Source organism: Alligator mississippiensis, chromosome 1, assembly GCF_030867095.1.
Source record: "Alligator mississippiensis isolate rAllMis1 chromosome 1, rAllMis1, whole genome shotgun sequence".
NCBI classification, from domain to species: domain Eukaryota; kingdom Metazoa; phylum Chordata; order Crocodylia; family Alligatoridae; genus Alligator; species Alligator mississippiensis.
In genome coordinates, this window is record NC_081824.1 from 481,078,461 (window position 1) to 481,086,397 (window position 7,937).

Genomic DNA, 7,937 nt, shown 5'->3' on the forward strand with positions numbered 1-7,937 from the left:
TTTTAATGGTGCCACACAATATTAGTGCTGCTAGTTGTGTCTAGATCTGCATATGAATCATGAATAAAATGCAGAAGTTTCAGAAAGGAATCAATAACGTAAATAAATTGCAGATTTACTCTGCCATGTTTGCTTTGAAATATCTGTTGGATTTTTTTTTATTTTTTTAATTCAAAGAATAATAGAAAGTTACAACAAACAACCATACTTGTCAAGGATTAGCTCAGTCTACTAGTATGTGCACTGTATTCACTTGCACTGGCTGGGAATTGAACCCAGGTCTCCTACATGGCAAGCAGGAAATCTACCATGAACCACCAATGCTTGAGGTAGCAAAGCTCCTGATGAAACCCCTGGAAAGAAAAGGTGATGGTGACTCTTCCCTCCATTCCAGTTCACTCCAAGGAGAAACAAGCCAGAGGTTTTGGGAGCTCTGCAATGCCATGGCCCAAAGCTGATCAATAAGCCCTGGCCAGAACTGAAAGAAACAGCCTGCATTGGAAAAGAGGGGAAATGTCACCCTGGGGAAGTGATTGAGCCACCTTTGGTGTGTTTGTTTCTTTGTCTTTGCTTGCACAAGGACCTCAAATCCCTTTTTGAGCTCCTGCTTTCCATGCAACTCCCTCCTTTGCTGGGCTGGGTGCTGGGGGGATCCTGACCTGCAGTGATTAAAATCATCCGAGAATGTGGGCGCCCAAGAGAGGCTGGATGGACATAGCAGACGCCCGCATGTGTGGTGTCTGTGCTACAGACTGGGCATTTGGCTGTTCCTTTCACTTTTTCTGGATTGATGTTTGCAGTCATCCTTCACTGGTCCCAGGGCAAGAGGGGGGAGATTTAAAAAAAAAATTCCCCATGTTGCAAACCAAATGAGCCAAATCAACTCCAAATCCGTGAGTCTGTGCAGAACCATAAGTGGCCTGACTACCAGCAAACATCCTCCAGCCCCATCTGGGACTTCAGATGTCCCCAACTCCTTTGAGGGGCATCCTACATGCAGGGGTTTGGATGCCCCCGAGTTTTGCTTGCCCTCAGCCATATGGCCACAGAAGCAAGCTTGGGAGGAGTCTCCCATGTCCATAAAGTGACATAAAGCCAAGATCTCCCCACTCCAGCAGCTACATTGGAGATGAATTATGCATTACCTTTGTGGGTACTACCCCCGTGCCAGGAAAGCGGTTGTCCCCCGGTGCGACTAGGAAAACTGCCTCGGTGGTCATGATGTTTCCCCTGCCAGGTAAGCAAAGGACTACACTTGATCTGATTTAATATATAAAGTTAAATATATTCATCCTCCATCATAAACCTTTCATCGCACAAGAAGAACTGCGCACGTGTTACAAAAAACACACCCATTCCCCTGGGGCTCCACACATCCACCTGCTGCCATAGACCTTTGGTCCAAAGAAACTCTTTAGGGTTTAAAATCTCAGTTGATTCCCTGTCCTTTTTGCTGTTGATGTCGCTGTCACTCCCACTGCTGCTGATCCTGTCGCCGACCTCCTCGCTGTCATCGGGTCCGGTTATGTTGCTGTCCTCTTCATTCTCACTGTCCAGTTCCCCTCCCGTTGGGCTCTGGAGCAGCCTGTACCAAGCATCTCTCTTCCACGTGGAGTTGACTGTCTCTTCTCCATCCTCTCCCGCTAATTTCTGGTAGTGGGATTGGAGCTCACTCAGAAATGTGATGAACTTCATCTGATGACCATGGAGTTAAAAGGAGCTACATCAGAACTATCGTCAGGATTGTCACCTCTCCTCATCGAAGGACATACAAATAATTAACACGGTAATCAACTATCATGGTTATCTAGTATACAGAATAAGTATGTAGCAGGGCACTGGGATGTACCTGATCCTTTAGGAGAGCAAGCAGTCTGAGAGGCTGGAAGAGGGCTCAGGCTGGAGCTACATGAGCCCAGCGTCTGCACCAGTCTGTTCGTTTCTCCCCAGCTACTACACAGTGCACAACTCCTGGCTCCGGGTCCCTGAAGGGAACTGGATTTTGGCTGAACAACTCTACAGGTCTGGAAACAGAGGCAAGTTCCTTGGACTGAGGAAGACTGGGTTTACAGGCAAGTGGTCTTTATGTTACACCTCTAAAGACTGAGGTGTCTGCCAGACGGCGGTGATGTTTCTTATTGATTTATGCTTAGCCTTGAACCCTGGGGGTGCAGACTCAAGGCTTGCTTAGAGAGCCAGTATCCCAGGAGCCCTCCCACTGAGGGTGGGACCCAGGGAGGGGTCCCAGAACTGAAAAAAGGCTGAGACCCAGATGACGAGGTCCAAGAGGCCCAGAGCCACCTGTGTCCAGGGCTGGGCGGTGGAGGGGTCTGAGAGCTCAAAGGGGCAGAGTGTGTAAGAAGGTAAATCAAAGGGAGAACACCTCTGAGGCTTAGGGCGTGGTGTAGGGGAGGAAAAGGAACCACACCGTTTGCCCTTAAGGCTAGGTCCCTGTAGGGCACCTGCAGTCAGGCCGAGAGGAACCTACCAAGGTTGGATGTCTGGATAGCGGCCCATGGGGCCTCAGACCCAGGGGAAACTTACTGGATTGGCGCTCACTCTAAGGCCTGCTAGCAGCCCCCTTGAATCAACCTGTAATATTAAGAGCAAGGCACGGCTGGTGAACAATGAAGAGAGAGTGACATTAGAGCTGGAGCCAGGCAGGAGCAGCAAGGCTGCTAGGGGTGTCATGGCAGCCCCTGTGGCTGTGAGCCTGTCACAGCGTACTTCTATTTTTTCCTTTGAAAGGAAAATATAAAGTAGTGATAAAATTATGATCGCATAATTTGCGATTTAATGACTTATTTAAAATTGGTTTAATGGACCACCGATAGTAGAGTGCAGCCCCAACAGTTTTACACGGCAGGCCAGGCTGCCAGTGGCCAGTACATTCATGGGCTGGATCCAGGTGTTCCTGCTCTGGCACGTGGGTGGGCACCATCTGGCCAGGTGGGGGACAAACCGGCTTCAACACAGCCCTGATGGGGAAAGGAGCTTGACCCATCCTTGTGAAGAGGGAAAGAAGGCTAGCCAAGTGACCCTGTAGGGAGGGAAAGAGTGCGTGGCCTGGCCCAACCCGGCCCTGCAGGAAAGGAAGGGGACACGGTCCAACCCTGATCCTGATGGGGGAACGTGGCCCAGGCCCACGGGGGAAAGAGGCATAGCTTGGCTCAGACCAGCCACGCAGGTACTGGGGCTTGGGGATTTGGCAGGGGAAAGTGGGGGGAGGCTGTGTTCATGGCCACCACTCGCTTGCTGCCAATTCCCCAGACCCATGGGGAGCCCCACAAGCCAGATGTGATGGCTCCATGGGGCTGCATTTGGCCCAGGGGATGCAAATTGAGCAACCCTTGTCTAGTAGATGTATAATACAGCAATTTATATTTGCTTACAGAGATAATTAATAAAACATAGATATCAATGAAATGTTAGTTATAATCTCAAAAGATTAAAAAATACCTGTCAGCATTTTCATTTTTACACTCTCTGCCTTGTATGGATAGCCATTTTAATAATATAACATTAGGTATCGTTTTCAAAAGATCCTGCCTGTTTGAAAATATGGACAAGTGGAGCAGCTGTAAATGCTTCACAACAAGTTGTAGCACTGAAAGAAGAAGGAAAAAAAAGTTAATTTCTCAGTAAGTGAATTATTTAACATTTTGGGCGCTAATAATACCCATGGTTAGTTCTGTAGACAATACATTTAGAAATCCTTTCCAAGAGTTACCAAAGTCCCATGTTCAATACAAATCACCACTTGCAAAGATATTAACAGAGCCAACGGTCTTCAAAGCAACCTTGAAAACAGCACAAGAAAAGCTGGCAAGTAGGGTCTGATGCTTTTCCACCACAAATCATACTAGCCTATCTTCAAAAAGGCCAAAAGGTTCCCAAACAGTTACGACTTTTATTCCCTACCAGCCTTTACTAGACCTGAACTAGCAGCTTAAAAGTCAAAACTTGTCATTCTATTTTTAATCCGCCTTGGTTTTTTGCATTTTTTAATCTATTTTTAATCTTTCTTGTTTCCCCAAGAAAAGCCATTTTAAGGATCCAATCCAATTGACACTGAGATGAATGGGAGTCTTTTCACTGACTCTACAGAGTACTGAATCAAGCCCAAAGCATTCATAGTGGATGATTTCCTCTTTGGAACCCCACCCCCCACTCCACAAGAGAAATATCCCATACTAAATCCTAAGATTAATGTAAAAAGATGATACTATCTCACCAGAGGAAAGTGTTTAGAGAGGTGAGAAACTTAATGGAAGGGTAATTATTGGTTTGGCTAGACACTTTTGCTTCTCTTTGCTCTAATTTCCCAACCTTAAAATACAGTGCACCTTCTCTTTGGGTGTGCATCATACAGTATTTCATGACAATACTTTACCCATTTAAAGGTAAAAATCCCAGTAATACAACATTCAAATTGGAAGATTTAAAATTATAGCAAAAACTAGAATAAATACCCCCCACCACAATTCTGCCTAGATAAGTCTTTTGGTTTCTATTTAACAAAAGAAGATTGATAAATATAATTCTTCCTACACGTTCAAGTTAACAGGAACAGAATGATTCATATACACTACAGTACTAAAGTAACTGCATTACTGGACTCATTTTTGGCATCTAAACCTACTACTTATGTTCACTTTGAAATTTTAAAAGCCTTGGTGGGGTGATATAGTTGGAGGTAGTCCTGCTTCAAGCAGGGCTTTAGACTAGGTGACCTCCTGAGGTCCCTTCCAACCCTAATTTTCAATAATTCTGTTTAGCTTTGAGAGCTTTGAAGCATGGAAAGTTTCATTCAAGAAGTGAGTTTCAAGATTTTCCCCCTCCCCCCGAAATGCAGGAGCATGTGAAATCACATTTTACTGTAAGTATTTTTAAAGTATAATTATAACTGCTATTGCTAAATGAATAGATCCTACTAGAAAGGTAAGCCAAGCAACTTCCTGTGTCAGGGAGCAGATATGTAGTAACTTAACTGGAATCAAAGTGGTTCCATAACTTCATCAAGCACTTTCTCCTTTCTGTTCCTATGTGCATGCATGGCTATGCAAAGGGTGTGGGAAATGATGTTTCAGGCCTCACCTAGCCAGATATTGTGCCTACTTAATTAAAATTAGTTTAAAAAAGTTATCAATACCAGCTACACCGAGAAAACCACCTGTGAATTGGTGTGCACTAGCTTAAATTGACCAGATTGAGTAAACCAGAGTTAAACTGGTTCCACTTTTTGTGTAAGCAAAGCCAGAGGCAGAACCAGGAGCGTCAGTGCCCGGGGAGACAGCGCCGAGCGCTGGAGCGGGAGGTGAGGAGCGTCGAGCGCTGGAGACTCCCTGAAAACCGGCAGTTTGTTCAGTAACGAACTAACTGCAACTTGAGGCCTTCAGGCCTACGGTGAATAAAACAAGGAGACAATTCCAGTCCTACTTAATGTCTTCACTGGAGCATGTCTGAAATCAGTCCCCATTAACAGGCATGAAAAATATATCCAGTTGCTATTGAAGGTGCCGTAGAGAAAGCGATCATCGTGGCTTCCTGTACCTAGTAGAGTGGTTTCTCAGCCTTTTTCGGCTCCAGGCGCCCTTCTGCAACTTGCCTGAATTTCGTGGCACCTGCTTTTCAAAAACTCATTTCAGTCATTTTTTCATCATGAAAAATAGTAGACTGGCCCCCACCCCTACCTCTCGCAGAGAGCTCAGCCCACAGCAGACACGGACGGCTTCTGATGCTACGGCTTCCTGCCTGAAACCTCGAGGTCTGCCGTGTGAATGGCATGCAGGTGTTCACATGCCTCACAGAGCTAATATCACACAGGAGCCCGGCTGAGACTTACTTATTCCACGTGCCCAGACCATCTTATCAGGTCTCTTTATCTGCGATGTTGCTGGAAAAAAAAGTGCATTTTTGCCAGATGCTTACAAAAGCGGACGCATCTCTGATCAGTGAGTCTACGTGGTGCGTACCACACCCAGCACCACTGCTAAGGGTCCTGCAGAAACCGAAGTGTTGAACCAGCCTTCACTCGTGCACCTGGGCCGTGCACAGCGGGGCAGGCAGCGCGGGCGAGGGGAACAAGAGCAGCGCCAGCCACGGCTGCACGCGCCCACGAGCTTCCCGGGAACGGGGTCGCCCCGATTCACCTCCCTGGGCCAAAGGGGTCTCACTGTAAAGGGCGACTCCACCAAACTCTGCCCCCGCACCCACCTTGCTGCCTGGGGCGGAGGCAGGGCAGTGCCCGGCTCCGTGTGGCTGCGGGCTGCGCTGAGCGGTGCCCCCCACCCCCGGCCGGCACCGCGGGGGAGCGGCGGCGGCCGCAGGGGTTCGTGCGGCGTGTTGGAGCGGTGCAGCGCGGCGCGGGGCGGCGCGGGGCGCGCACAGACGTGCTCCTCGCTCGCGCGTGGTCGGTGTGCGTGACGGCTGGCCAGTAGCACTCGGGAGTCTTGGCTATAAACTCCGCCGGGGTCTGCCAGGGGCGCTATAAGAACCTCCAGGTCGGTGCCTGTGTTGCACACTTGGCTTGTGACGTGGATGCTGGCGTTGTACTTCCAAGCCAGCGGATTTGGCGCGCTTGCTGTCAGCTGTCACTGCCGGTCAGAGGCTTAGCGATAGGCCGGTGTCGGACGAGTGCGGTCAGTGCGGCCCGCAGCGCTGTCCCCTGCAGGCACCGAGCCAACGCCGGCCGGGGAGCCAGGCCCCTTGTCTGTGTCCAGCCGTGTCCCGCTGTGCCCTCGGGACTCCTGCGCCTGCTCCCTCACCCCGCAGCTACCAATGGACCAACACCACCCCCACTGGCAGTGCGCTGCGAGGGGATGTGTGCGTGGTGCAGCACCGCGCTGTGCCGGGATTGCAGTGCAAGCTCTGCACGTGCACCCCACAGCCCAGCGCAGCACGTATCGCCCCGGGGCCCCTCGCACTGCGCCGTGTCTGGGGAGCCCCTGCTCTGTTGTGGGGCAAGTCTGGGAGCCCTGCCTGGGGGTGAAGCTTTCACAGCACAGGCTGGTGGGAAGCCCCTTGTCCTGTCTCCCTGGGAGCCTGGTCCTGCATCCGGGTTTGTGTCCCCTCCCAGCGCTCTGGACCTGCACAGAGCGAGTCGGGGCACTCGGAGCCCAGGGCTCCTCTCTGAGCCTCCAGCCCGATGCACTGGTGAGGGCCTTCGTGCTCCCTGTGACCCGTGCGCTGATCTCAGCAGCTGCAGCAACCAGAGGCCGCGAGATGAACAGTGCTGCATGGACCCCGTGTCTTTGCGATCCCCGTGTCATTCTAGTTGTGAACTCACAGTAAGGGCAATAATTATTACTAGGGATTTAATGGAAATAGAATTACATGGGCTCCTGTAATCATAACAAGCAGGGCTGGAAGGCACCTCAGGAGGTCTCATCTAGTCCAAGCCCCTGCTTTGTATTGTTATGCGAGAGACAAATCAATGTCTGAAAAATCATCAGAAAATGGTCAGTGGTGCAATTTAAACTAAAACAGGTTTCCCTCAATTTATGTGGGTTTGATTTATGTGAATTCACTCTTATGCGATGACCATTTTGTACCTGAACTTTGTTCTATGAGAGGTAAATTTGCATATATGCGATTCGCATATTTGCGATGTGGTGCCCCTGCTGCAGCCCCGGGAACAACAGACCCCACCTGCTTGCAGCCACGGGGCTGCACCCCTCTCCCTGCCCCTTCCCTAACCTCAGCCTCACTCCCTCCCTCCCTCCCTCCCTCACAGCCCTGGGAACGCAGCCCTATCTCTTTCATTGTAAAGTGGGTTTGCTTTATGTGAATTCGATTTATGCACTGTTTCCTGGAAACGCATCTACCGCATAAATCAAGGGAAACCTGCACATCCTTCTCCCGGCTCCTCTCCAGACCTGGGGACTCTTGCTCCACCTCTCTGAGTGGAGGGAAATCAGACAGAGCACTACCTGGCC

At 49.8% G+C, this 7,937-nt stretch overlaps 1 long non-coding RNA gene across 1 annotated transcript; it reads right to left on the reverse strand.

Moving 5' to 3' along the window:
* Positions 1-1,264: 1,264 nt before the first annotated feature.
* On the reverse strand, positions 1,265-7,658 carry LOC132248879 (uncharacterized). Its single transcript, XR_009460332.1, has 4 exons — positions 6,217-7,658; positions 5,694-5,896; positions 3,460-3,607; positions 1,265-2,024 (listed from the first exon to the last, which is right to left on the reverse strand). It is a non-coding gene; the product is annotated as an uncharacterized LOC132248879 (long non-coding RNA).
* Between the last annotated feature and the right edge of the window lie 279 nt (positions 7,659-7,937).